Raw genomic sequence first — 22,251 nt, forward strand, 5'->3', positions numbered from 1 at the left:
TTTTTATGAGCATCGGTATCAGTGTTTGGTCCCTCGTTTATATCGCCGTGAACAGACTAATTCTTATAACCCGTTCTTTTGCGACATACCAGAAAGTCTACACGACTCGAAACATAACAATTATGTTAGCTTGCTGTCTGTTACATAATAGCTATCACGTTGGTGGGTATGCCAACATTTGTTGGCTTCGGAAATGTGGGGTTTGTTATAGAGAGTCACACCTGTTCTGACGTCATAAGTAACCCCACGGCAGCAATTTACGATCTTTATCAAGGAATCTCAACAACGCTATTACTCACAGTCATATTTGTCTGTTATATCGCAATTTACGTTCACGTAAAGCGTCATTTTGGACAAAGAAAGCGCTCTTCTGTGCCAGCAGCAAGTGTTGAATTGTCCATGGCTTCTACCACCACTGACGCTGAAGCTTCCACGACTATAGCCCCTGCGATAGGAAGTCACAATAAGAAGATCAATCGAGATATGATAGAAATTACCAAGAATCTGTTCGTGTGTGTTTGTATTTTGATGGTGTCCCTTATACCAATCAGTGTTGTTAATATCATAAGCATTCCACCACAAATACACGTCTACGCATGGATTATAGCTTTCGCCAATTCCGCCGTCAATCCGTTGATCTACGCCTGGCGTCATCCGCACTTTAAAGTAGTTCTCCGTCTGATGATTCGATGTCGCCTTGCTGATATTCCTCAGCCATCAAGCTTTTTGCAGAAGTATCTGTCGACAGATACGTACATGTAGTGATTTCAAACAATAATAGAGCTGAAAAATCTTACAAAATCCATTTGGGAATCTTTCAATAATTGCGACTGATAATAATTATTCTGGGGTAGAATATGAAATGTGTGTGTTAATAATTATGATTATTCAGACTATATATAACCGCTATATAAAACTGTTCTACTACTGTCTAACTTATCAGCTTTCGGAACATTGTTAAATTAAAAAAATTGCGGTGATTTAGGCACCAACGCAGGCACCAACTGGGAGACAAACGGATTAAAAGCATGCACAAGCTATTTTTTGCAATTCGCCATATCTCTTAACAGTGTCGTTACATTGACCGAAATACTGAGTTTTGAAAACCGACCATCCGTCGTTACAAGCTTCGTTTCATACGTCACAGAATTGACTTCCAAATTCTTGCTGCTCACCTGGAAAGATTTGAATGACACCGCACCTACCTTCGTATCTAAACAAATCTCCACACACCTCATTTGCCGAATCGACACGACACATCAATAAAATATTCCAATACCAAAATCTAAGGGACCGTTCACAAAATCTAAGGGACCGTTCAGCCCCCCTCCTAAGGGGGGCTGAAAAAAATGACCACAAATTTTCCTGGGAAAATTGAGTTTATATGCTTTTCTATGGGGTTGACCCATAATTTTCATGTCAAAAAGGGGTGGCCGTGAAATGTTTGAGGTCTGTCAAGGGGGCCCCAAAATTTTTTCGCGATTATTTTTTTTTTGGCATCAGCCCCCCCCCCCTTACAAGTGTTTATGAACAGTCCCTAACGTACGCTTCTAAATTGGGCTATTCCAGAAAATAGATGCACACCCCTATAGAGGAGTTCGGATATCCGGACTTTTGTCCAGTCGTGACTGTTGAAAATCCAGACTTTTAAAGTGCCCAAAGGCAAACAAATCCGGCAGAAAAATAGTTTAAAATCAGAAATCCTCAATATGAGAGCTCATTTTCAACATTTCCGTGATTTTTCCTTCATTTAATTGGATTTCCAAGCTTTTTCCAGTAATATTGGCAACTGGAAATCCAGTCGTTTTCAGAAAGCAAACTTGGAAATGCGGACATTTTTTGATTGAAAATTTACTCCTCTATAGGGGGTGTGAACCTATTTTCTGGAATAGCCCAATGGGGATCGCGCTTCTTCTGTTTCTGTACCTTCAACTTCGGAATTCTCATGAATATTCGCGGGACTCATTAACTTTTGAGCTCCACGAACAAATGAATGTTCGTGGAGCTCGTTAACTTTGGAACGCTAATACTTATGTTAAAGTTTGTAACATCTTATTTTACATGTATGTATATTTGTATATATTCGAATATTTTCAAGGTTACTTAAACCTTTTTGTCTATGTTAAAGGGGCATTGGAACTTTCTATCGAGTGTTTTTTTTACTCTCTTTATCAAAATCATCAAGCGGATATTATAGTTTTCTGCTTGTAAGTGGAGGTAACTACACAGGAGGATAAAAGAGTCGAGCAAAGATTTTTTTGGCAGGCCGGGGGAAGCAATTTGGGCACATATTCATTTTCTACCCTTTGCGACTAAGTTGTGAAAGTTTGGGATGGATTTTCTTAAAGTATAAAGTCTGATATTTAATAGCAATTGGATTTTTGTGACTAATTCAGTCGAACTTTTGAGTTACAAGCACCTGAACAGCGCCCTCACGAATTTTAGTCGACTATCTCGCCTTCTTACCGTCCCGGCCTTGGTATTATTCCGACAGCCTGTCATGAATTAACAATCGATTCGTAACATGTTTTGAACAGATGTTTAATGTTGAGGTCCTACTTTATTGTTTTCACTATAATTCGCTACCAGTGAGAGGCTGATATATTTCGCTCAGGCGTCAGGCTCTATTTTTAAGCAGGACTAATCCGGACTATACTATTACACCAAATGCGGAAGCATTTAGTGTTGTGCCCCCTTGATATAAAAACAAGACCTGTCTTTAGCACAAAAAAAAAATGATAAGTTGAGTGGAATTTTCACCCTACGTAACCTTAAGGGATCTAGAATGAGCGTTTATGGCGTTTCGACAGTATTTTTTGTGGGACATGAAAGCACCTCAGACGTATCGAATTGCATTCTGAATACGAAGCATGTTTTGGGATTGAGCACTTTATTCAAAAAACTGCGCATGATGGTCTGTTGTCATTGATAGATATTGACTCTGTGGAGGGAGTTTCGTAAAATTCTTTTATTACAAACACGGAGCGGTCAATCGTTAAAATTTAAAAAGTATATGATAGCTGATATGTTCTTCAATATCATCAGTTATTTTGTTTAACGTTTGGTTTATGCATTAAAATACCTAAACAATCAGTTCCCGACGATACAGTTCTTTCAGGGACACCCTGTAGAAAAATCCCCATATATTCCCCAATTTCAACATATAGAAGATGTCAATAACCCATCATATAGTGCATTAAAATTTGGGACAGGTCCAACTTTATTTTATTCAGGGCAAGGTTATAATTATTATCATCATGATCGGAATGTTATTATTCTTATTTATTTGTTTGTTGTTTGCTTGTTTTGTTGGTTGGTTTGGGTGTTTTTTCTTTGTTTTTTTTCTTTAACTTCGATTTGCCGTACAAAGGGGAAATCCCGATATAGCCCCTACATACCACTTCAGTATTTAGGGAAGGTTCCATTTTATGCTTACGTGGGGGTAAATAGTTTACAAATAACAACTGTCTATGCGTGTAATGGTTGATATATAATTCAGCATCGAAGTGGTTACGTAATTCTCTTGGTTACCGGATCACGCTACTTTAGTATGCCTTCGAGTGCCATATACTTTATGTGGTGATCATTTCGATCGTGGTTCATTACTCTAGCGCGTGATCCCGTTGACATAGTAACATTACGTAACTTCGATACTGAATTACAAGGTGAAAAACGAATCGTTCCATTTCAATAGCCTGTCAAACAAGTGAACTGGAACAATCCACCTTTCATATTTTTAGATTTTCTTTAAAAGACAGTTAATATTAATCAGTCATACATTTTAACTTTTCAGGGCCCTATTTTATACTCATTCATGTCATTTGACAAAATATTAGAGAGATTATGATTTCCAAACGTAGGTATCGGACGTACGTTGATCTATTCAAAACCACTCTCCTGTATCGAAGCGAGGTCACGTATTTAGCCAGTTTTGAAGATTTTCCACGTGCGAAATAAACGTAGATACATCGTCGAAAATGCGCAAAATGTGTCCATTTCACAATAGGTTACAGACAGTCAATAAAAATGAACATACGAAGGAAAGTCTAATTACTATTATGATCCTTTTTGTTTGTAACAAATCATTATAATAAAGGTACAGCGATGTGTTGAAAATCAACAAAATTTATACACGATGTCCATACGCAGAGATTTGCTCATTGAAATTCGTGTAATACTTTGCGTACAAAAAAATGACATTGCGATTTCCCATTTTAGATTCCAACGTAGTATAAAACGCAGATGCTACGTTGAAATATGCTGATTTTACCTCATGTCGATGTTCATGCAACGCGCCCAATTTTCAGGACGAAAAAGTCTCATTTTGAAAGTAAAGTCATGTAGTGATCTTTAATCTACCAAAATATATGTTTTGGGACAACTATAATATTTGGGGAGCACATAAATACAATTAAGTTTAAGCAGCATGTTAAGTCAAAATTTTAGTCAAAATCAAAAGCGGACTGTTTGAATTAGGCAGAAACTCAGTAGCTTGCGCTTACTGTTAATTTTTCAGTCACTATGCCCCCTATCGACCTAGATTAGATTAGATCTTTATTCCAACCGACTTGTTCTCCTTCATGACGAGCACAATCCAGTTTGGAACCGAGACTAGCAATATTTAACACCGTACGTAAAAACGTACGGTCCACGTGCTGCGTTTGGAACATCGCAATCTCTCTAATACAACACGGCACAACATAACACAACACAAGTTTAACCCTTTATATAATTCAGTTCTAATATATTGCGCCAAAAAAGTATCCTTACACTTTCAAAATCCAAATTTCAAAACAGAACCATATTTGGGTTTTCTTTTTCAATAGATGCACTAATCCTGGACATTATGACACCGCATTGAATCCAATGTGACCTCAAGAAGTAGTTAGAAGCAATTGAATAGACGAAGTCCAGTTTTAAAAGTGACAAACTGGCCTATACAAGGCGCAAAAAAAAAAAAAAGGATTCCAACAAGCGCAATAAAGAGATAACACAGTTTCTTCTTTTATTTTATTTATTCGTTCTTTTGTTTCAGTTTCCGTATGTTCCTTTTGTTTTAAATTAAAGACACGCGTAAATTAGCTGTGTACCTCTCTCAAACCAGATGTCTAGTCCGTGGCTTTTTGTATAGGCCAGTTTGTCACTTTTAAAACTGGACCTTCGTCTAATCAAATGCTTGTAATTTGGCTTCTTGAAGTCACATTGGATTCAATGGGGTGTTGTAGTGTGCCGGATTAGATGCATCTTTTAAACAAATAAATTTACCACAATATGGTTTAGTGTTAAAAGAAGGAGTCTAAGGATAGTTGGTGAGACAAACAATATTTTTGCAAGCCAAAAGGAGGAACAAGCAATTTTATAATGACTGATCGAAATGCATGAAAGGTGATTTGTGCTTGTTTTGTATGTAGCTTTATTCTTCATTTTCTTATTTATTTGTTTGTTCTAGCTTATTTTTCTTCAACTTCCCTTTTCTGGTGGAGGGGAAATCCCTATTATTGTGACTTCCTATGACGGGGCCAGTGGCGAAAGACACTTCAATGTCAGTAGTTGGAATCAGACTAGTCAATTCAAGTAAACTAATTTTTTTCTTATTATTTATTATCTTTAAATTTGTGACTATTTTTGAATTTTTCTCAAAAATAATAACATACCGGTAACAAAAGTTATGTATATTATAGGGGTAAGGAATCCAGTTACTACGCTGATATTTCAGTGACTCAAGACAAGCGGTACGTTATTTATGATAAGAAAAGAGGTACCGCTAGAATGTACCTTAACATAATTACCGTAAAACCCCGTCTACAAGGATATACCTAAGAAACGCCCTCAATAAAATTGGTTGCTTGTTGTATTTGGAGTTTGAGCAAATATATACTGGCACTGGGTGGCTATGCATTCCATCTAAGTATGTTGTAACACCAATCAATTGTATTGACATAATAACGACTGTTTCGTATATCAGGATCGTATAGCTCAATTGATAGAGCGTCAGACTTTGGAACTGAAGACATGCTGAAGAGAGCATGGTCCGGGCACCGGTTCCGTTTTTTCATTCTCGTTTAATTTTAACTTAAATTTGACATGTTCTTTTTTATCTTTCTTCAAATCTACCTTTCTACTTTTAATTTTAGGTGTGTGTTTTTTGTTTTTTTTAGTTTTTTTTATAGTTTTTTTAGTAATTTTGTGGTTTTATAGAAACTAGTAAAAGCATTTATTCTAAATAATAGCGAAACCCACGGTTAGACAGATGTGTTGTAACTACTTGTCTGTCCTCGTCTTTGCAATAAAAACCTATGTTGCACCTTTCTCCCAACCCAATTAGTTAGGTAGGGTGCGTTTTTGGCTTAAGCACGATTTTGTTTCTACTTGAAATGAAATCAAAATAAATATTGTTCTGTTGCCACAATTGCAGTTTTTAAATAAAAAAAAATAGATGAGGAATAATAATTATTCCATATTTGAATCTATTGTCCCATCAAGAATAGAGTGTCTTCAAAAACTTCAATCAATTCATCTGACAAAGGAAACTATTCTGGTCATTCAATTTTGTTTCGCTTGCACCTGTTATATCACAGGCGTTGGTAGAGAAGGCACACTTCTCTTGTCTTCACCGAAGTAGTGATGTAAACACTAACATGATTAATTACCATAGCTAGCAATGGACATACACTATTTTTTGTTCCACTTGAACCCATACTATAGGCTATTCGCTGTCGATGTGACGTAATTAATCGGATTAACTACCATAGCAATTGATGAATACAATTTCGAATATATAGCCCTGCACTTCATCGTTCACGTGGCACCTATGCATTAAACCATTAAAGCATTGTCAAAGAAATGCTATTCACTCGCCATGTAAGATTAGTATTTATGAAAAGAGTGGTATTCAATCTATGTTTGGTGACATACGCGGGTGATTGATGGTAGTTATTGCGATTATTACGTCACTTCGACAGCGAATTGTAGTATAGACGAATCCAACAAGCCAAGTGATGGTCAGAATTTATTCGGCCATTATACGCTGGTGAAGTTGCGTAATTAATCGGATTAATTACCATAGCAATAAGTGAAAACAATTTTGAACATATCGCGCTGCGCTACAAGCAGGTTACACTCATCACCTGTACTGTGTACAGGCTGAGTCAAAAAGAAGTAAACTCATGTTTGAGGGGCTGCAACTCGAGATCTGCAAAGAATCTGCTAAAAATAAAAATACCACTGGAAAGAGCAAATTCTATATGTCTAAATGAAAAAAAGAATTGTTGAAATTGCTCACAGCAAACTAAAGTTATACTCATTTGAATACAACCACCCATTTTTGTAGCTGCACACGGCTGATTGATTTTCATCCATTTCAATCTCGAGGATTTATTGTTGAAAAGACAACTTTGCTTTTAATTAATATTCAAGAAAGTCCATTACGGTACTATAGTTTGTAGGGATACCAATTCAAGTCTTTACGAACGATCCAGCAGAAGCTTGATTGGGGAATGTTGGGTAAAGGATTGAGCTGATCTTTGGTCTTGCTGTAACGCATGTCTAACTCTAGCAATGGTCACTTGTGATCTAGCAGTTCGTGGTCTGCCTGAAGCTTCCGGCTGTCTGTTCCTTAGTGTCCCATGCACATTGAGCTTGTTCACATTTTTATAGACTGCTACCTTACATGAAACCCGGTTAGCTGTAGGAAATTGGAGACGAAAAAGACGCTGAACTTCAGTGGGACTCTTAGTTTCATGATACTTCGTCGACAGAAACGTGCGCTCCCGTGCGGTAAATTGTGGTGCCATGTTGTCATTTGGCCCGTTTTATTATAATGTAGTGCAATGAGGTAAAATTCATATTGAAAAGAGCCCTTTATTGATCGAAACCACACCTGCCACAGAACTTTATTTGCATTTGAATATCGTGCCTTACCAATCAATATAACAGGTATGCCCCTACTTGGGAAGTGAAACCGTGTGCAGCTACAAAAATGGGTGGTTGTATTCAAATGAGTATAACTCGAGTTTGCTCTCTGCAATTGCAAAAATTCTTTTTTTATTTCGACGTGTAGAATTTGCTCTTTCCAGTGGTATTTTCATTTTTAGCAGATTCCTTGCAGATCTTGAGTTACAGCCCCTCAAACATGAGTTTACTTCTTTTTGACTCAGCCTGTATGTCTGCAATCATAGATTGAATACAATACTGGTCTTTTCAAAGATCTTACAGGTGCAGCATGATATGGTTCAATGAAGAGGTACCGCCTGAACGTATCAGTGTATAACGCGGTATATTCAAAAATTGTTTTCACCTATTGCTATGGTAGTTAATCCGATTATTACGTAACTTCGCCAGCGTATTGGAATAAAACAGGAGGATGTGAGTTCATAAGGGCAATGTCGGGGATTATAGGTCCCAATCGATGTGGAGAGATAAGAGGTCCGGCCAACAGCCATAGCGAATGGTTCATGTTCAACTAATTCCAGCGGACGGTCTGTGGCTAGTAAGGAATCGTCTTTGACCACATGCGCAGATCTGTCTCGTCAGGAAGATATTTAATATCCCGAATTTATAAGCCTATGCCTACCAGTTCCATCGTATAACCGATCTGCTAGAGAATATTTGTCACCATGTTTAATAAATTCGTATTTATCGTATAATAAAATGTAGCCAAATGTATATTATGTGTCACACGGTTTTCTGCTGAACCACTAGCAGGCTATGTTACCACATCTATGACAATGACAAAGGTGAATTTTGATGATTTTTACGATCGTCCGGATGAGCAAATCACTGAATGGGTCTTTAGTTCTCTCCTCTCCTTATCCTGCCAATATTATATGAATCAAAGAAAAATAAAGAAAAAATAAAATTAAACAAGAAAAAAAGACAAAGAAAAGAAACAATAAAAGAAAAACAATAGAATAAATTAAACTAAATATGAAAAAAAAAAATGATCACGAAAGGAGTCTTTAGAAAATGCAAGAAAATATAAATGAAAAGTTTGAACAATATTTTGTTTATAAATGTTTGTGTGACCGTGATGAGGCTCGAACTCACCATCTTCCGATCTAAAGAACCAAAGTCTTATGCCTTGCCAAGTGAGCTATGCTCGTGAGATGCGAAATAAAGATAAAATAATACATTGTATACCTGCTTGTGTCCGTAAATGATTTGCTCAAATTCCATAATGATATAATATTGTGGAGGGCGCTAGCGTGAAATATGCTATCATCACAGTCGCTTCTATTCCTTATAGACGGGTTTCTACGGTATATAAAGAACCATTTGTCTTGAATCACTGAAAATTTAAGTGAAGTAATTGGATTTCATTGAAACCCCTCTCACTCGGCTATTTCAAAAAGGTAACCATGCTTCCCTAGAATGTGCAATGAATTAGCATTAAAATTTTTCTTATTTTAACAGCATTCTCTTGGCGTTGGCGAAAAGAGGAGTGTTTTTTTAGTCCATGCATCAGCGGCCATATCCAGATTTGTAATATATGCAAATTATCATTTCCCCTGTGTCCTTTTTGAATATGTTGTTCAAGGGGAGGTTTAGACTCACTAGCAAGCAACAACAACAACAAAAAATGGTGTGCCAATTTTGTCCATCTCAAACGTAAATTGACTCGTCTAACTTGTTGCAGACTGTTGCAGATCCAAAAGCGTATACTTCCCTGTCTAAACGCTTTACGTGCACTTAATTCCGATATATAGCAGACGAGAAATACATACTGCAGTTACTGTCCGTTTTCCTATACACAATACACAGAGCTCTCACAATTGACGCGTGACCTCTACAAGTAGTGTATGTTAGAAGTATAGGCAATTGCCTAGTTAACGTCACTGTGTGAAAAATAACCGGCCAATATTTAAAGTATTCTCTTAAATTCTAGAAAATATAGTTTTGTAACATGTCCTAAATTGTTTAGCTAATTTAGGTGTTTGGAAATATTCGCACTTTGGTGTTTTAGTGTATGTTATAGGTAATAGGACATTGCCTAGTTAACGTCACTGTGTGAAAAATAACCGGCCAATATTTAAAATATTCTCTGAAATTCTAAAATATAGTTTTGTAACATGTCCTAAATTTTAGCTAATTTAGGTGTTTGGAAATATTCGCACTTTTGTGTTTTAGGAAGGATATGTAAACGACAGATAACACTAAAAAATATGAAGAAATTATTTCCAAACCGTGTTAAGGTAATACACTATTTTAAAGTGTTGCGATTTGGTAGTTCACAACATCTTGCGAATGGTAATGAGCTTTGGCAAAATTACATTGCTCATTTCCTTGCGAGCGTGTAGAAGAATTCAAATATCACATAAATAATTTTGTAGGTCCTGTGGTTCTTGAGTTATGTTGTAAAGAGGGCTGAAACAACAACACTTTTGTAAAATGTACATAACTCATTAACAACAATAAATTAAGCACGTTTTCAAATTATATAGTTTGTAGAATGAACTTTTGCAAAACATCAATGTGTTATTTGCCAATAATTTATTGATCTAGAGACTGAAAATCGATTTTTATGGTTGCTTCGACCAACAACACCTCGTCTACCCTTAAGTCTGCAAACCATTATGCTTCTCATTTTCAAGAACGCTGGTTAACAATAAGCAGGCTATTGTATCATTTCGTAAACAAAAGCCCACACATTATTGTTACCTTGCGTTCGCTTTATAATCGTTCACCCAACTGAAACTATAATACCAGCTCATTGCTCATTGCACAGGTAAAACAGAAACATGTGTAGTGTGGATTTAACCAGAGAAGATCTGATTTAATCAGTTGAGCTGTTTTCAATGGGTGTTATCTTGGTTTACTTTAATAGCTTTTAATGGGGTTTAAGTCCTGCAAATGTCGTGGTGAATTCTACTGTAGACATGACTGCATCATGAGTCGTATTGTCACTTGTGATTGTTTGCAAAACAAAACATTGAAAGCCAATGAATAGACTATTCATGATACAATGACATTGCACTTCTGCTTCACTATGAACCGAACTAGATTCTCAATACGGTACTGCGTTTACCAGGGTATATCCTACGAAGTGCAAAAGCACATTATATCTAATATAAAAACAATTTGTTTACGATTATCAAAATAATGGCAACTGTGATAATGAAAACCAATTCCCGCAGAACTTGCACAAGTACAAATGACAATGAGACAAAAAATTAGGGTGATTACGTAACTGATGCATGCTTGAACCATCTTTTGTACTTTGTTTTCAAAATTACAAACAATTACTTAGGAAATTATCGTAGTATGCTGATGATATGTTGTTCTTAGCATATGCTACGGGAATAACAACCATCCACTTCCTTCGCTACTTTAGGGGTGATGGTCCACGCTTCACATCCATAAATTAAAGCAGTACCAAATCCACTGTTGCAAAGATTCGAAAGTTGAAACAATACAACCTTATACAACCTTCCCTTAAACATGAGCTAATATATTACAAAAGGTCCATTTGTTCTTCAATGCCTTTGCGTAAAAAACTTACAATGATCGAAGTGCAATTTAATAATATCATATGAATATTTTGAAGTTCAAAGTAAGGTTAAAGTCTGCACTTTACCATTATCTTATATGTAAATAGCCCTACTGGGACCAATTCCTGCAGCATATCGTCAACTTATGCCAAAAGTCTTGAACTTGACATTGGTGTGATGAAAAGACAACCAAATGGTATTAACAACGTTGTCCAGTTGCCGGGCTAGCTCTGCTCATTCATATAGGCTTAGTTTCCGAAAGCTACATACCCGGTGCAACAAAGTCAGATGATTTCTATGTACGTACTTTGGACATTTGTAAATTCTCCGGGCTAATTCTACACTGACTCGAATTTTTGATAGCCTACATCTCAGTGTTTGTACAAAGCAACGCTAAATATTTATTTGGCCTACATACTGTACAAGTATTAGAAGATTTTGGATATAATCGATATCATGGAGTCGATTTCAACGACGATGATGGCAACGCTAAATAGTACCGATGACGGGCTACCACCTCCACCGTATGTCGAGGCGTTGAAACTGGCTAATAAAATCATTCAAAGTTCTATCCTAGCGTTTATAATGGTGGCAATGGGGTCTGTGATAAGCATTAAAGATGTCAAAACTACGGTATGTACTTTTTACTTTTTGAGCATGAAATATAACTAATATCCATTGCTTTCTTCACGATATTGGTGTCATTTCTGTATACCTAGGAGGCTGTGCAATAAATTATTTGTGCACCCCCGGTAGGTGATTTCTCAAAATGGTCTGCCACATTTCGCTTGCCCCGACCCCTTTTTTTCACATGTGCTAAAAAATCCCCCCTCTTTCACGCATGACCGACTTTGGGTAACCCAAATTTAAAGCCTTAAAGGGGTGGTGCAGTAATTATGTGCGCCCGGGGTGGTGAATTATAGGAGGCAAAGATTTTTTGACGGACCATTTTGAGAATTCGCCACGCCGGGGGTCACATAAAAATTGCACAGCCCCTAACGTTTTCCTTGATGACATTTCCCTGATGTTTTAGGCATTGGATCGTATCCGTGATCGAGAGAAATGAGATGTGATGCTTTCTTTTCTGTTATTGTAAGAGATGAACTTTTATTTTACTTCCGTTCATCTTCTGGCCTACATTTCCAGCTGAAGTCTCAACCCCGGGGTCTCAACTTCAGCAAAATCAAAGTCTGGTCCAACTCTCCTGCTTCGTCCCTTTTCCAGGTGGAATCTCAGCGCCTCTTCGCGCGATCGCATCAATTGATATTCATTATCAGGCCAAAGTCGAAGATAATCACATGGGACAAGGGAGATTTACTGAAGTACCCCTGGTAAGATTTCCATTAATTCTGTCTCGCCATCTGTGATAACACTATGGCTTTGGTGTTTTGATACATTTTACTAATAACTTCAATGAAGAATCTTCAGCATCTTGCCCCTATGTGTCAAAGGCTTTCTTGAGGTCGATGAATGTTATTATCGCGGGCAGTTTGTGTGCCTATAACCTCAATCTACGTAGCGCAAGAACGTACCCGACAGTTTTCAGGTCTTTGTGTTCACCCGGTCTAATTCTAAAGAATCATGCTGTTATGTTGTCTACGATGGAACTGATCCCGCGATAATTGCTTCCTAAACTAAGATCTCCCGTTTTGGAAATAGGAACAGTAGTTAAGTATGAATCATTGATAGGTTTCTTCCCTTTGACAAGTTTGTCGTTGGAAAACACTAACACAGTGTCATCTTGCTCGCATCACATCAGCACTTCATCAAGAGATAACTGTCCTCTCCACAGATCTTTCACTCAGTACCAAAGAGGCTTTAGCTTCTTCGTATTCTTCCCTGTCAAATGATATCACTTTAATATCAAGCTCATCTATGACTGGCCTATCTATATATGTCCCAAAGCTTGAGGCGACATACTGATGGCTCTTGAAACAAAAATCATCAGTTCCCGTATCTGCTTGTTTGAAGTGTGAGAAGTGTAATGCACCTGGAGTATACGCATGCAGTTCATCTCAAACGCGTTGATTCGTTTTTTCATTTCTGCATTCAGCTTCCAGGTTTCGCACCCATAAAGGAAAATTGATGTGATCAATGCACGAAGTAACCCCATCCTGAATTTCATGGAAAGGTTCTTCATGGAAATGAAAATGTTCTTCATAGAAATAAATACCAGGAGGACTTCCAAGAAGGCCCTTGAACGTGTTTCCCTTCAACTGACCTGTAGTACAGGTACTGAGTGCCTTTATACCTGTGAACCTATCGCAGTTGATTTGGGATTTGATGCCCTTTCTGATTAAATAGGAAGGGCAACAATTCTCGTAAAGGACTCAAATCCATTCACCAGAAAAATAAGGGATGTTATCCAAATTCGGAAGGGGCCACAGCAATATCAACAAGAAGTTTTGCAGGAAAAACAGTGGACCAAATCACTTGTGATCAAGCAGTCAGCACAGACGACGGAATCTAAAGTCCTGAGTATATACTTTCATTCAAGCAAAAATGTTTGAATTTTGTATTCGACCAATCATGATGGTAGTTGTCAATGAAAACTGCAATCTTCTGGAATGATTTGCTGAAAATATGTCATTCGTAGATGCGACGGGCATATGGTATGGTCCCAATTATACGTGTTTGTACATAAATTATAACCAAGTACAGTAAAATAACAGTAAACATGGTAAATTGGAACTGTTTGAAAATGTTCCCGGATTCTTCTTTCTTTCTTCACCAGTGCCGTCGTCCAGTTGGAGTTATCGTCGGTTTCATATCACAGTTTCTTGTGATGCCCTTACTTACATTTAGTTTGGCTCATGCGTTACAAATCAAAGCCGAGTTTGCGATCGGAATGTTGGTTATTGGGTGCTCACCAGGAGGGACAGTCTCCAACTTATTCACCTACTGGACCGATGGAGACGTATGCCTTAGGTAAAATATTTGGATACTTTTCGAGCAAATTAAATATTTAAGAACGATGAAGTATTGAAATGGTTATAATTATGACGCATTTAACTTGTTGCCAGTGTTACAGTACCAGTACATTGCGACGGTGGTCGTTTGGTTATGATCCTACACTCCAAATTTCAAGGATTTAAAATAAATCCTAAAGGATTGTGATTAGGGACCAATCAAGTATTAGATTTAAAATTAAATCTTACAGATTTAAAATTAAATCCTGCAGATTTAAAATTAAATCCTGCAGATTTAAAATTAAATCCTGCAGATTTAGAATTAAATCTTTAACATTTAAAATTCAAATCTAGGCTCTAGGCTATAAAATTAATTTTAGATCTAAAATTGATTGGTCCCTAATTTAAATCCTTGTAATTTAGAGTGTATGGATAGAGTGAAGCTGCGAAGGTACTATTGTTGACATCCTGTACCGAATTATCTTTGAATTAAGTGTCATTTTCGGATTTGTAGTCCATTCGTATTAATTATATACCATGTTTCGTTCATTTCCAGCGTCGTAATGACAACAGCATCAGTGATCTGCGCCTTTGGAATGATGCCTTTAAATCTCTTCATCTACAGTCGATCGTGGACCGATGAAGACTCTGTGATCCCATATACTCAAATCGTCATTACTTTGCTCAGTATTCTTGTACCAGTGATATTTGGAATGATTATACGCTATAAACTCAAGAAATTGGCTCCTTACATTGTGAAGGTAAATATGACCATTTTGTAAATCCCCTGAGGTGAATACTTTTCGACAATATTCTTTCTTTAAATCGCTATTGCTTCCAAGATGGAAAGCATTGCTCAAAATCACTGCATAAGACTGAGGGCTCTTGCTCACACTGGCTTGCTCACACTGATCCTCTATTTTCCTCCCTTCAAACTCTAAAACTCTATGATATCTATAAGCTTCAACTTGGTTCTTTTATGTTTCAGTTTTATAATGGTCTACTCCCTCCTGATCTTCTTCATGACAATTTTTTCAACATTGATGTATTTGCTCACCCCTATAACACCAGACATGCTAATGAGCCATTCATCATTCCTACTAAATCTGTTCTTGCTGGTAACACCTCTAAAACCAGAGGACCACTTCTCTGGAACTCTCTCCTCTTAACATCAAACACTCTGTATCACATGTTGCCTTTAAAAGCAGGCTGAAAAATGTTTCATCGGTGAATATGATTTGGCATAGACACTACATGTTTACCCTCGAAGCTTTACGGTAGTTGTGCTTGATTTTCTAATTCTACTTAGCTGCTATCCAATCTTTGTATTGTGTTCCCCATGTGTTCCCTTTGTGTGCTTTAATTATCTTCTACTGCTTGCATTCCTACAATAGTAGCCACCGAACTTCACATTAATACTGCATCATCAGAATCATCATCAGAAACCGTAGGCGTTTGTCTCCATTATGCTCTTGACGTAATTAGTACTGAGCTATGACCTTCACTATTCTTCTCTTTCACTTTTCTTTTTCTTCCCTTTCATATCCTCTTCTCTTCTTTTCTTTCTGTCGGATATGTGTATGTGTATGTTTGTGTGTCCATGAGGTCTCTGCACCTCACGCCCCGCGTTTAGCAGAGTCCTCGTCAATCATCTCTTTTCCCTCTCAATTTCCTTTGCTCAACAACCTAGTTTAGAATTGTATTACTATACTTTGTATTTATTGTATCAATGACCATTTAAAATGTATTCTGATAAGCATGCATTATTATGTTGTTGTATTTATTTATATAATACTGATATAATTGTTACTAATTGATTGTATCGATATATAATTATACCATTAATTCTTGACTCATATTTCGTATTAATTTTGACTATTCATTATATCAATGATCATTCATATATTTTGTATAATCTAATGCTTGCTTAATCTTGCTTAATAATTAATCATGCAGTACTATATTGTATTATCATTATTATTATTATTTGTGTTATTATTATTATTATCATTATTATTATTATTATTATTATCATTACTGTCATTTAAAATGTAGTCTGCTTAAGCATGCATTATTATATTACTGTATTGACTTACATTATATTGATTTAATCGTAAGCTTGATGATACTATTGATTCCTGATTGTATTTAATATTCTAGCTTTATATATTTTGTATTACTTTGTTGGCTTTTATGTATTACATGCATTTTGATGATTGATGAAAATAAAATATGAATGAATGAATGAAAACAATAACATTTTTCACGGCTGAGTACACGTAGTACATGTAGTGAGGTCTCAAAAAGAATTGGCCAAATTGACCATTATTCTGTGCAGCAAGCTGCAATCCCATAACTTCACAATCTGGGATCTAATGCAATCCTCCAAGATGACACCGCTCGCCCCACATAGCCACGGTAGTCAACGACTACCTACAGAATATGGGAGTAGAGTCAAAATGGCCTGCCATCAGGCCAGACCCGGCCAGACCTCAACCTGATTGAACACTTGTGGGACCAGCTTGATCGTGCTGTGCGTGCCAGAGAAGTCCATATGCAACCACATTGAATGACCTGCGACGAATCCTTGTTGAAGAATGGAATTCCATCCCACAGTAACGTGTAACCTGGTCGGTGAGCAGCATGAGAAGGTGCCCGACTATTGTGGCTGCCTGTGGTTTTTCCACCCGCTATTGAGGTTAGTGGCTAGCTTTGTTTGAGCACAGAATAATGGTCAATTTGGCAAATTCTGTTTGAGACCCTACTACATTCACAAGGCGTGTACTCAGCCGTGAAAAATGCTGTTGTTTCAAATGGGGTGTCATTGTAAAGGGGAGTATTGTAGCTATCAAGTGATATGCAACACGATATGAATATGTCACAAATAATTGGAGATACAGATGCTTGAAAAAACTTTCCAAACTTTTGTTGAGGAGTTTAGATACTAAAGGTTTGGAAGGGAGACAAATCACTCAGTTAGATTTCATTGTACAAGTCACGGGAGTATTTTCATGACATTTGTTTTGTTTCAGTAGATATCCACAAAAACAGCTTATTCCCAAATGCCAGTTGATTCCGATTTTGCGTTTGCGAGTTATGCATTTCGTTCTGGTGTACCAGAATGACTACAAAATGATGATATTTTTGCTGAAGGAATTCGTCTGCAAAAGTGGAATAAAAATCTCAACATTTTGTGTGAAAAAAAGTGGATCACGAAATGCCCATTTAAGCAAATAAGAATGATGATAAAACTAAGTTGTATATTTTGCTTGTTTTGTTTGTTCTTTTAGCTTGGCAGTGTGTTGGGAATCCTTGGCATATCAGTCGGTGTTATCCTCAACGGCTTCATCAATCCAAGAATGTTTACATCTGGTTGGAAAGTATGGTTTGCTGCCATCATGCTGCCCTATTTTGGATTTACTTTTGGCTATGTCCTGGCTCGTATTCTCAAACAATCGCATACGAAATGTCGCACCATCGCTTTCGAGACTGGTAGCCAGAATGTCGCCCTTTCCCTGACATTGATATTACTCTCTTTTTCTGACAGTCCACAGTTTGGAGATCTTATGACATTTCCTTCTTTATTTGGTATTTTTATATTTGTTGACGCTGTTATTATTGTGTTGTTGTATAGGATAGTCACGCATTTCAAAACTGAGCCTTCGTTTACAAAAATTACTGTTGAACAACATGAAAACGAACGATCAATTGAAGGAAGGGAATTAGAAACTGTTGACAATAATTGATCAATTTCTGACGTCATAGGGCACATAGAAGTTATCAGATATTGCATTACACAAGTCCTTCCTATAATTATTTGAATTCACTATTTCTCGTTCAAAGTGTTAATTATGAACTCAGTCAGGGCTGCTCAGTCAATGATATATATATATATATCTTTTGGAACCTAATCCGACGGCAAACATGTAAACAAGCCCAAATGAACTGGCATATACTGTAAGCAAAAGAAGAATTCAGATCCAGTGTGAATCGAGCCAGACTTTCTATAGATGTCCAGTCAAAAGATTAACTTGCAAATCATAATGATAAACGTATAGCGTTGATCATCACCAGTAGCAGCATCGACAAGAATTTTTTTCGGGGCATGGGGAACTGTGGGAAAGATCTCTGACTGGAGGCATTCCCCTCCCCCCTCCACCACTGGGTGTCACTGGTATTGAAAGATATAGCATGTAAATGATAAGAGTGTACTCATTTTATTCTGATTTTATTCTATTCTACAGGTATTTTCCTATTCATGTTTTACCCTTGTAATAATAAGCTTTTGAAACTCAAGGAATTGGGTATCACGTCAACAAATTAATAAGTATGTTTCCTTTGGCGCACCTGTCGTATTCTGGCGGCAGTTTACACTGTCCAAGAAATGTGTCCTGTTATGTTGGGAACACAAAAACACATTCCGCAGTAGACTTTTTGGTCCGATTTCTCGAAGCTTGGCTAGTGGTCATGCTTCCAGCTTCCTAAGCCAGCAGGCTAGCCCTACCAATGTGGATCCATATTGATTTATCTTTCTAGGTGATCTATGATGTGGAATTATAAGCACTGGTATATAGGACTACCTGGATAAGCTTGATGGCTTAGCGAGCATGACCACTAGCCATGCTTCGAGCTACTACAGGAAACATACTTGTTTCTTTGTTGGTTTCAGTACTGTGTCAAGTCCAAGCGTTAAGAAGCCTGATCTGTGGTGCCTCCTTGACTCCCGAGGGTCAGGAGGTTGTCCCTGACAGGGTCAAGATTCTCTTTGTCACGGTTCACGGAACCAAGAGGGCATCATAACATCGGATCGGAGGCATCCCAACAACACTAACAACTTATCTTCAGAGCAATGTCACCCGGTGACGATGCTGCTTGAGCTGGTGAAAGTGCTCTGGTGAGTGGTGAGTGTGAGTGTACTAAATTAAGAGTACCATACAAGTTTAATTTTGCTTCCTATTTACATTTACCACTACGTATAAATACGCATCATGGTATTATCCATATTTGTATAGTAAAATTCAAATCAACAATTAATTTGACTTTATTAATAAAACTTTATTATTCATAATAAATAAAAAGTAAATAAACAAGTATGTGAGTTATGAAATATATAACTCAATTTACTAGGAACAATGTTTTTTTCACTGTCTGACTGATATTATTTAATCTGCTACATGAACACATCTGACAAACACAATGAGCTTATGTGAGTGCTATAAACAAATACTATTAAGACATTCATGTGGTAAAGAATTGGCCGTTTCGGTACATTCCCACCCAAAAAATATCCTTTGCAAATGAAGAGTTCAAGTGAAAAAAATGTAATATACGCTATGCCTGCCGCGTATTATTTTATTAACATTATAATTGATACTAGCATTATTATATTTTTGGTGTATATTCTATTATGAAATTAAACTATCAAATTGGTGGGTTTTTTTTTTTCAAACCCAACATAAAGTCATATTCCGATATTAAGTCCCCCATTTATAGGCATAGAACTTGGGGTTTTTTTTTGGTTTTTTCGCTTTACTTCTTGTTTCAGCTTAAAGGGACAGAAACCTTTCCTGACAGTTATTACAAATATTGTATTTCAGCATTTTGAGTAAAGAATAAAATTAAGATTTGATGGAAATCGTATATTATGGCTTTATAAACAACATATTTAAAGTCCCATTCAGTGATCCCAAAAATTGTTAATAAAATGCTTAAAAGTGATGCTAATTCAACTTGTCATTTGGAATTTTTGAAATGAAAAAAATGCCAAAAAATGAAGAAAACGGCAGTATTGACGAAGTTGAAGCCCCATTCAAATGCATGTAGCTAATTTATATACTGTCAGAATACAAAGTACAGATTCTATAAATGCCTAATTTTGTCTTACATACACAGCTTTCTGCTGAACCACATCTATGACAATAACAAAGGTACCAAAATCTGAATTTTGATGATTTTTACGATCATTCGGATGAGCAAATCACTGGATGGGCCTTTAACCTATCCATTACAAGTGTATCTCACATTAAAGTTAAAATAACAATATTGACAAAACAGTTACACAAGACAGCTTTTGCATATTGTGCATCTGATCTCCTCAAATGCAAAACTACTTCATCAGCACCATTGTACATACTCAACATTCTTTTATCAAGCAGGCCATCTCGATCTTCTGGGCAAAAATCTACCAAAGTTGCCCATCTTTATGTTTCACTACATGGAGAGAATTGATCAAAAATTCAATTCCTTCCTGAGGTTCGTATCTGTCAATGAGTTGACCAGATCACAAGGATGTCATTATAGCCAGAGGCAGTATATAGCACAAATGGGTCGATGAGTTACATAAAAATGACCTTGTGTGGTATTTGGTTCCCAGAGAGTGAGTTTTGCCTGAGGCAATTTGTGGTTAAATCTTGATCTCTCACTACAAGAGTTATTACCATCGATTTGGTTGAAAATGGAGGTGAGACATAATCAAAAATCTCCAGATAACAAAATGTAATGCTTTGGCAAGTTTAACATGGCTACACTCTCAGAAATGCATAAAGAAAGTGCTTAACTTCTTAATTATTCACCCAAATTAAACTATACATTTTAGGAATGGAAAGTAGTTTAAGAAATCTAAATAAAAACACAGATTTGGTATAAAAAATACAGCATTTTTAACTAATGAATTTAGGGGAGAGTTTACAGCTCCCTAACATCAAATTTTACCTTGATTATGGGCCACCATTTGCAATTACATGTTCATTTGCAATTACATGTTGCATAGTCAAATCCTGGGGGTACTGAGCTGGGTCATATCCCGCATCGGGATCGCAACATAGCTATCTATCATAGGTCATTTGTGTATATCCTGTTAGTCTTGTGTAGTGGCCCTGGGACAGGAGGCCATTGCGGGGAGACCTATCTACCCAGTTCTGGGCAAACTGTACCACATGGTACTGGGGCTTGTTTTGTGCCCTGGCCTGGAGCTGCTCATAGCACCAATTGTCCCAGTGAACTCTTTTTGATAGGTCAGCTAGAAGACTTTACACTCCATCTCAAAAATGGCTAGGTAGCATATATACTAGTACCTATACTGGGCAGCAAAAATGATACACACTGGGAAATATCTCATCTTTTCCCCCAGCCCCAATGCCCTCTGACAACTGCCCCCTGATACCCCACTGTTGTGCTAGAAATGGACTGTATCATTTTTCACCCTGATGTGGCAGTGCGTATTACATTGGGCGCAGCGCGCCTAGCGTTTGCTCAAAGTACTGGCGTACAAAGCACATGCTTAAAGGTGCTGCATAGTGTGATGTACCCTGAGTAATTTAATTTGATAATTTAACTTTGTTTAACATTTAAAGCTATTTCATGAAAAATGGGACCCCCTCTCAATTATAAATCATACAAGAGTCTGTGTGTTATGACATTTGAAGAGCTTATTTCCAAACTGTGTTAAGTCCACAAATCCATGTTTCTGATTTACCTGTGCAATATCGCAATGGGGGGTATTATAATTTCAGTTGGATGCACCATTACAAAGCAAACTGTGGATGGATGCACAGTACCAATACTGTGTGAGGCTTTGTTTCCCAAAAGAGAACAATAGTCTGCATATTGTTATGCAGCATTGTTATGGTAAATAATGGCTTGTTGATGGTACAACTCATTGTTGCTAATGTCAAACTTGTCAAAGTAATTGTGGTTGTATCACACAAGTAAAAGAGACACATGTGGTTGTGGACTTTTTGGCACGGTTTGGAAATAAGCTCTTCAGTTTTAGGCAAAATAATCATTGGTTGCAATAAAAATTTTACTATAATTTATTTCATATTGATTTGGATCAGGCCCTCTCAACTGGTGGCCCC

This window comes from Amphiura filiformis, chromosome 15 (genome assembly GCF_039555335.1).
Source record: "Amphiura filiformis chromosome 15, Afil_fr2py, whole genome shotgun sequence".
Taxonomy (NCBI): domain Eukaryota; kingdom Metazoa; phylum Echinodermata; class Ophiuroidea; order Amphilepidida; family Amphiuridae; genus Amphiura; species Amphiura filiformis.